Source organism: Loxodonta africana, chromosome X, assembly GCF_030014295.1.
Source record: "Loxodonta africana isolate mLoxAfr1 chromosome X, mLoxAfr1.hap2, whole genome shotgun sequence".
In the NCBI taxonomy this organism is placed as follows: domain Eukaryota; kingdom Metazoa; phylum Chordata; class Mammalia; order Proboscidea; family Elephantidae; genus Loxodonta; species Loxodonta africana.
Window position 1 is genome coordinate 148,734,641 of NC_087369.1, and position 9,497 is coordinate 148,744,137.

Genomic DNA, 9,497 nt, shown 5'->3' on the forward strand with positions numbered 1-9,497 from the left:
TTCCCACTCACCCACTATATGATTCAGCCACATTAAATTTCTGTTTATGGTTAACACACACACACACAAACACAAAGCCAATGGTCTTCATGGCTCCTTGCTATTCCCATTTGCCTGGCAAAATCCTCCTTATTGTCCGAAACTTGGTTAAAAAGTCATCTCCTCTGGAAAAATTTATCTTTACTAACCTATGCACAATTAGTTGTCTTTTCTTTAAATGTGTCCCCTTGGCAATTTGTAAGTACCTTTAATAGCATCTATGACATTGTATCATAATTATCTACGTTTGGAAACCCTGGTCACGTAGTGTTCAAGAGCTATGGCTGCTAACCAAAAAGGTCAGCAGTTGAGTCCACCAGGTGCTCCTTGGAAACCCTATGGGGCAGTTCTACTCTGTTCTATAGGGTTGCTAGGAGTTGGAATTGACTTGATGGTGAAGGGCTTTTTGTTTGTTTGTTTGGTTTAATAGCATTTATTAATTATATCATAATTATTTATGTTTAGATTATTATTTTTTGTTTCTCCCCTTACATTCCCCCCAGCTATGAGGTGGGGGTTATACTTTATTCCCAGAGCTTAGCATAATTTCTGTCATAGGACTGGCACAAACTAGGCAACATATAAATATCTTTTCCAGATAAATGATGAATGAATGAAGGATGAGCCAATGTAAGAAAGAAAATTAATAAAAAGAATAATTCTGGCAAAATACAGTGTAACACTCAGTATAATCACAAATAATATATATAATCAGAAAATACCTAAATTGCTCCTTATCATTAATAGTATAAACTACAAATTTCTTAAGCAAAAAGAGTTCTTGATGTCCCCCATCATATAGTCTACTCATTATATTTTACAAATATTAATGCTTATGATAATAATGATAATGACCGTAAGTAGCATTCATTGAGAACCTTCAATGTGCCAAGTACTATTTCATGCGTTTTTGCAAATATTTTATAATTTAATACTCAGAACTCTATCAGGTAGCTAGTATTATTATTTTCATTTCATAGATTGAAAAAAAGTGACACACTCCCCCACATCTTCCCACACACCAACAGGACTCTAGTGTAACACTAGCAGAATACAGGTGGAAGAGCTGTGAGACAATTTTTCTGAGGAGGAGTACTTAGGAAAGACCAAAATCAAGAGGGAATAAAAATGCTCCCACCCGCCACTCCTTCCCCTCCCCCTTCTGGCGAGAGGCAGCAGCAGTGCAACCATGCACATGGCCTCCTGCCAATTGCTACTCTTTCCTGTCTGGTGAGGGGCGGACAGCACATGACCACGTGCACTCTAGCCTGTCATCCCCCCACTTGGTGAGAGGCAGCAGCAGCGTGGCCATGTGTGCACCTACTGCCACTCACCCACCCATCTGGCAGGAGGTAGTGATCATGCCTCTGCCAGCCAGCCACACCCACAACACTTACTGCTGCACTCACTCAAAGAGTATCACTGCCCACTCCTGTGCAACTGGACCAACAACAGATGGAGGTTAAATCCCCAAATTTCTCTCAGCTGCCCTGCAAGATCAGCAAACAGAGGCTCTGCTCACACACCCAGCCATTTCCCCACTCACCTGGAGACAACTGAAAGCACTCCACTGTGGCCAGACTAGCAGAGTAGCACTCCTGTCCTGCCTGCCCAGATACATCAAAACAAAACAAAACAAAACAAAACAAAAAATCAGGACTCAGCAAACAAACATACAATTAATAAACATGAAAACACCTTAATGCCTCAGAGACAGCAGACAATATGGACAATATGAAATCACTTAAAGAAACAGAACAAGATGACTCCAACAAGTAACCAAAACAAAGAACCAGAAAACCTCCCTTAGGAAGAAATGGTAATGGAATTACCTGATAAGGAATACAAAAGACTATATGTATATTAAGAAAGACATCACAGAAAACACAGGAAAAAAAAAGGAAAACACAGAACACTAAAAGAATTCAGGAAAACAATACAAGAGCAAAACAACAAAATAAATAAACAATTAGAAACCATACAAAAACAGAAACTAGAAATCCAGAAGATAACAATAAAATTTCAGAAATAAACAACTTAATGGAAATACAGAGAAGAATCGAGTCAATGGAAGATAGAATCAGTGAAATGGGAAAAAAAAAACCCTTAACACTAATTTTTTTGAAGGAGAATCAGAAAAAAGAATGAAGAAAAATGAAGAAACCCTAACAGTTATGTGGGACACTATCAAGAGGGATAATTTATGTGTGATCAGAATTCCAGAACAAAAGGAGACAATAAAAAGCACAGAGAGAATTTTTGAAGATTTGCTGTCAGGAAACTTAATTGATATCATGAAAGACAAGATATCCATCCAAAAAGTACAAAGAACCCCATACAGGATAGATCCCAAAGAAAATCACCAAGACATAATCAAAATTTCCAAAACCGAAGACAAAGAAAGAATCTGAAGAACAGCTCAAGAAAAATGAAAGATCATGTACAAAGCGTAACCAATAAGACTTAGCTCTGATTTCTCAGGAGAAACCATGTAGACAAGAAGGCAATGGGACAACATATATAAATCCCTGAAAGAAAAAAAAATTGCCAATCAAGAATTATATATACAGCAAACTTGTCTCTCAAATATGAAGGTGAAATAAGGATATTTCCTGATAAACAGAAATTAATTTGTCAAAAACAGACAAGTCTTACAAGAAATATTTAAGGGAGTCTTTCTGACAAAGAACCAACAGCATAAGACAACAAACTGAGATTAAGACACATAACAGCATCAGCCAGATACTGACCTAGATAAAGAATCCTCAAAAATAAAATACAGCTATACTGAAAACAGGGAACTAGAGATGTCAATCTGTAAATGATGACAACTCCAAAACAAAAAACGGGAAAAATGCTGTAATTATAGAGCTTCCATATAGAGAGAAAATCAAGGCAATATTAAGAAATAAAAGACTGCTTTAAACCTGTTGTTGTTGTTCTGTGCCATTGAGTTGATTCTGACTCATAGCAACCCTATAGAACAGAGTAGAACTCCACAGGGTTCCCAAGGAGCGGCTGGTGGATTCCAACTGTCACCTTTTAGTTAGCAGCCGTAGCTCTTAACCAGTATGTCACCAGGGTTTCCAGAACATCTGTAAATATGGTGATTAGGAAAAATTCCGAAGCAGAGTCAACAAAAGTAGAATTTTTAAAGAACATTTCCTTTTGATGGTTTATATAATAGTATGCAACCTGGAAAAATACTAAAAATTTTAGTACTGCTGATCTTTTGGTTAGCAGCCTGAGCTCTTCACCACTTCACCAACCTAGGAAGATAAAATTAACTTCAGGGTAGCCACAAAGAAAATTAAAAAACCTACTTATCAAAATAAAAAGAAGACAATTATAAAGACTCAATAAATACAAAATTAACAACAAAGGAAATGAAAAGTAAATCCACAAACAAAAAGAACTCAGCACAGAAAATTATGCGAAAGAAATAAACCAAAACAAAAAAAAAGCATAATGAAATGGCAGCAGTGAATTCATACCTATTGATAATCATACTGAATGTAAATGCATCTGTAAGGAATGGATAAAAATAAAAACACAACTCATCAATATGCTGTCTACAAAAGACATACCATATACACAAAAATATAAATAAACTAAAAATCAAAGAATGGAAAATGCATATCAAGCAAACAATAACCAAGAAAGATTAAGAGTGGCAATATTAATCTCAGATAAAATAGACTTTAGGGCAAAATCCAAAATAAGAGACAAAGATTGACACTTTATCAATGATTAAAGGGTCAATCCACCAAGAGGACATAACCATAATAAATATATACTCACCCAATGACAGACCTCTAAAGTACAGAAAACCAACGCTAATTTTTTTAATAGCCCTGAGAAGAGAAATGGACAGCTCCACAATAATAGTAGACTTTAACACTTTCAATGAAGTTCAGAACAACGATAAAGAAACTCAACAAAGATACAGAAAACTTAAATGTTACAATCAAGCAACTTGAGCTCATAGACATATACAGAATGCTCCACCCAACTCAGCACAGTGTGCATTCTTTTCCAATACACATGGGTAATTCCACAGAATAGGTAATATTTTAGGACATAAAGCAAACCTCAATAAATTAAAAATATCAAAATAATACAAGGCATCTTCTCAGATTACAAAGCTATAAAATTAGAAATCAATAAAAGAGAGAATGAGGGGAAAAAATAAAATACATGAAAATTGAATAACACCTTTTTTTAAAAAACCACTGGGTAGAAGAAGAAATTAAAAATGAAAAAAAAAAAAAAAACTCATAGAATCAAAGGAGAATGAAAATACAACATACCTACCAAAACATTTGGGACAGAGAAAAAGCAGCGCTCAGAGGTCAATTTATGGCAATAAACGCACACATCAATAAAGAAGAAAGGACCAAATCAATACCTTAACCATACAATTTAAATGAATAGAAAAAGAGCAGCAAAAGAAGCCAACTGCCAGAAGAAAGGAAAAATAAAGATTAAAGCAGAAATAAATAAATCAGAAAACAGAAAAACCATCAAAAGAATAAACAAGACTAGAAGTTGATTCTTTGAAAAGATCAATAAAATTGGCAAATTGTCAAAAGAAAAAAAGGAGAAGCAAATAACCCAAATAAGAAATGAGATGGGTGACATTACAACAGAACCAACTAAAATAAAAAGGATAACAGAATACTATAAAAAACTGTAGTCCAACATATTTGAGAACCCAGAGGAAATGGACAAATTTCTAGAAACACACTACCTACCTAAACTAACACAAAGTGAACAGACCTATAACAAAAGAAGGAATTGAAGAAGTCATAAAAACTCCCAAGGAAAAAAGCCTGGCCTAAACAGCTTCTCTAAAGAATTCTACAAAACATTCAGAGAAAAGCTGACACCAACACTACTCAGACTATTCCAGAACATAGAAAAGAAAGGAACACTCTCGAATTCACTCTATGAAACCAGCATAACCCTGATACCAAAGCCAGACAAAGACATAACTAAAAAATCAAAACTACAGATCAATATCCCTAATGAACATAGGTGCAAAAAATTTCAACAAAATTCTAGCCACAGAACTCAACAGCATATCAAAAAAAAAAAAAAAATCATGACCAAATAGCATTCATGCCAGGTATGCAAGGATGGTTTGATATTAAAACATCAGTCAACATAATCCACCACATAAATAAGACAAAGTAAAAAAATCACATGATCATCTGATCATCTCAACTGATGCAGAAAAAACATTTAATAAAATCTTACTCCAATTCCTGATAAAAACTGTCACCAAAATAGGAATAGAATAGAAGGGAAACTTTTCAACATACTTAAGAACATATATACAAAACCAACAGCCAACATTGTTCTTAAATGGAGACTGAAAGAATTCTCCTTGATAATGGGAACCAGAGAAGGATGTTCTTTATCACCACTCTTATTCACTATTGTACTGGAAGTCCTAGCTAGACTAGTAAGACAAGAAAGGCATAAAAATCAGTAAGGAAAATGTAAAGTTATCCCTATTCACAGATGATATGATCCTATACACAGAAAATCTCAGAGATTCCACAAGAAAGTTACTGAAACTAATATTAAGGATTCAGCAAAATGGCAAGGTACAAGATCAACATACAAAAAATAGTCGGATTCCTCTACACTAACAAAGAGAAGTCTGAAAAGGAAATCAGGAAAGCAGTACCATTTACAGTAGCCCCCCAAAAGGTAATACTTAAGAATAAATCTAACTAGGGATGTAGAGGATTAAAAGAAAACTATAAAACACTACTGCAAGAAACCAAAAGAGACTTACATAAATGGAAAAATATACCTTGCCCATGGATAGAAAGATTTAACATTGCGAAAATGTCAATATGATCCAAAGCAAACTATGGATACAAAGCAATCCCCATCCAAATTCCAACAACATTCTTTAATGAGATGGAAAAACTAATCATCAACTTTATATGGAAAGGAAAAAACCCTTGGATAACTAAAACACTGAAAAAGAAGAACAAAGTAGGAGGCCTCGTACTTCCCAAACTCGGGATCTATTATACATCCATGGTAGTCAAAACAGTCTGGTATTGGTACAACAACAGACACATAGACCAAAAGAACAGAATTGAGAACCCAGAAGAAAATCCCTTCAGCTATGGACAGCTGATCTTCAACAAAGGGTTGAAATCCATTACATGGGGAAGAGATAGTCTTTTCAACAAATGTGCTGGCAAAACTGGATATCCATTTGCAGAAAAATGAAACAGGATCCATACCTCACACCATACACAAAAACTAATTCAAAATGGAACGAAATATAAATGTAAAACTTAAAACTATAAAGATCATGAAAGAAAATATAGGGACAATGCTAAGGGCCCTAATATATGGCATAAATAGAATATCATGCATAACTAAAAATGCACAAATTTCAGAAGATAAACTAGATAACTAGGATCACCTAAAAATTAAACACTTATGCTTATCAAAAGCATTTACCAACAGAGTAAAAAGAGAAATTACAGACTGGGAAAAAACCTCTGGCAATGACATAGCTGATAAAGGTTTAATCTCTAAAACATATAGAAAACTTCAACAACTCAACAACCAAAAGACAAACAACCTAATCATAAAATGGGCAAAGAACATGAACAGACAATTAACCAAAGAGAACATTCAGGCAACCAATAAATACAAGAAAATATGCTCGCGATCATTAGCCATTAAAAAAAAAAGAGATGCAAATCAAAACTATGATGATATACCATCTCACCCCTGCAAGAACGACACTGATCAAAAAAAACAAAAACAAAAAATAACAACTGCTGGCGAGGTTGTGGGGAAATTGGCGCTCTCATACATTGCTGGCGGGAATGTGAAATGTTACAACCACTATGAAAAACAATATGGCACGTCTTTAAAAGCCTAGGAATAGAAATACCATGTGATCTAGCAATCTTACTACTGGGTATATATCCTAGAGAAATAAAACCCATCACATGAAGAGACATATGCACACACATGTTCATTGTGGCATTATTCACAATAGCAAAAAATGGAACAACCTAAGTGCCCATCAACAGGTGAATGGATAAACAAATTTTGGTACATACACACAATGGAATACTAAGCAATGATAAAGAATAATGATGAACCCATGATACATCTCATGACATGGATGAATCTGGAGGACATTATGCTGAGCAAAATAAGTCATCACAAAAGGACAAATATTACATGAGACCACTATTATAGAAAGTCAAGAAAAGGTTTATACACAGAAAGAAACAATCTTTGATGGTTACCAGCAGGGGAAGGAGAGTGGAGGAAAATCTCCAACTACATAGTAGACGTGTATTAACTTTGGTGAAGGGAAAGGGTATGCACAATATAGGGGAAGTCAGTACATCTAGACCAAGGCAAAGGAAGACACTGAGAGGAAAGCAAAAAGAGAAACAACAACAACAACAAAAAATGCAAACGCAGTAAATACTATAACACATACAAAAAAAAAAAAAAAGCTCCATTGCCATCAAGTCAATTCTGACTCATAGCAACCCTATAGGACAGAGTAGACCTGCCCCATAGAGTTTCCAAGGAGCGCCTGGTGGATTCGAACTGCCGACCTTTTGATTAGCAGCCGTAGCTCTTAGCCACTATGCCACCAGTGTTTCCAATAACACATGCAACCCTACAACAATAGTAAAAACAAACAATAATTTTACAAGCAGGTACGTAGGTATATATGTATGCTGAATAGGGGTAGGAGGGAGTATAGGAGTACACCCATGTACATATATATGTTTTTCTGTGAATATTTTTACATGGATATTTGTATGTACAGCATGTATATTTATATACATAATAGAGCATTCCAGGGCACAGTCACAGAAGCTTCCTAGACACAACCAAACACCTTGTGGGACTGAGTTGTTGGAGCTGAGGGCTATGGACTATGGTCTCAGGGGTCATCTAGGTCAATTGGCATAAGCATAATTCAAAAAGAGAATGTTCTACATCCTACTTTGGTGAGTAGCGTCTGGGGTCTTAAAAATCTGTGAGTGGCCATCTAAGATACAACTATTGGTCTCATCCTGTCTGGCACAAAGGAGAATGAAGAAAACAAAAGACACAAGGAAGCAATTAGTCTAACGGACTAACAGACTGCATGAACCACAGCCTTCACTAGCCTGAGACCAGAAGAATTAGATGGTTCCCAGCTACTACCACTGACTGCTCTGACTGGGATCACAATAGAGGGTCCTGGATAGAATGGGAGAAAAATGTAGAACAAAATTCAAATTCACAAAAAGACCAGACTTACTGGTCTGACAGAGACTGGAGGAACCCCCAAGACTATGTCCCATAGATACCCTTCTAACCGAGAACTGAAACCACTCCTGAAGTTCACTTTTCAGCCAAATATTAGACAGGTCTATAAAACAAACAATAACATACATGAGGAATATGCTGCTTAGAACAATCAAGCATACAAGGCCAAATGGGCAACACCTGCCCAAAAACAAATATAAGAAGGCAGGAAGGGGCAGGAAAACTGGACAAATGCAAACGGGAAATCTGGAATGGAAAGGAGGAGAGTGCTGACACATTGCAGGGATTGCAATCAGTGTCCTGAAACAATTTGTGTATAAATTATTGAATGGGAAACTAATTTGCTCTGTAAACTTTCACCTAAAGTACAATAAATGTTAAAAAAAAAAAGAGGGGATAAAAATAAATAAATTAATTAAAAAAACTAGAGGAATTTGATGCCCCTGGCACCTACAGTTAAGTCCCTAGGTGGCGCAAGTGGTTTGAACTTGGTTGTTAACCTAAACGTTGTCAGTTCAAATGCACCCTGCAGCACTGTGGAAGAAAGCCCTAGCAATCTGCCAAGAAAGCCCAGCTGAACAGTTCTACTTTGTAACATATGGGGTTGCCATGAATTGACTCAATGGTAACCAGTTTGATATTTTTTTTTTGCCTGGCACCTATAATTACAGGAAACATCAAACAAAGTCCAACTCTTAAGCAGGATAACATAAAACCTCACACTAAAGACCCATTTACCACATTTCCTATTACCCAATACATGTCCAGCTTTCAACAAGACATTACAAGGCATACCAAAGGGCAAAGGAAAAGCACACTATAAAGAGATAAAGCATCAGAACCAGACTCAGATATAAATCCACCCATAAAAATCCATTGCCGTCAAGTCGATTCCGACTCAAAGCGACCCTATAGGACAGAATAGAACTGCCACATAGGGTTTCCAAGGAGCGCCTGGTGGATTCAAACTGCTGACCTTTTGGTTAGCAGCTGTAGCTCTTAACCACTACACAACCTGGGTCTCCCAGATATAACACAGAGGTTAAAATTATCAGAAGGCAATTTAAAATGACTATGGTTAAAACATTAATAGCTCTAATGGAAAAAAAAAGACAAAAGGGAAGAACAAATGA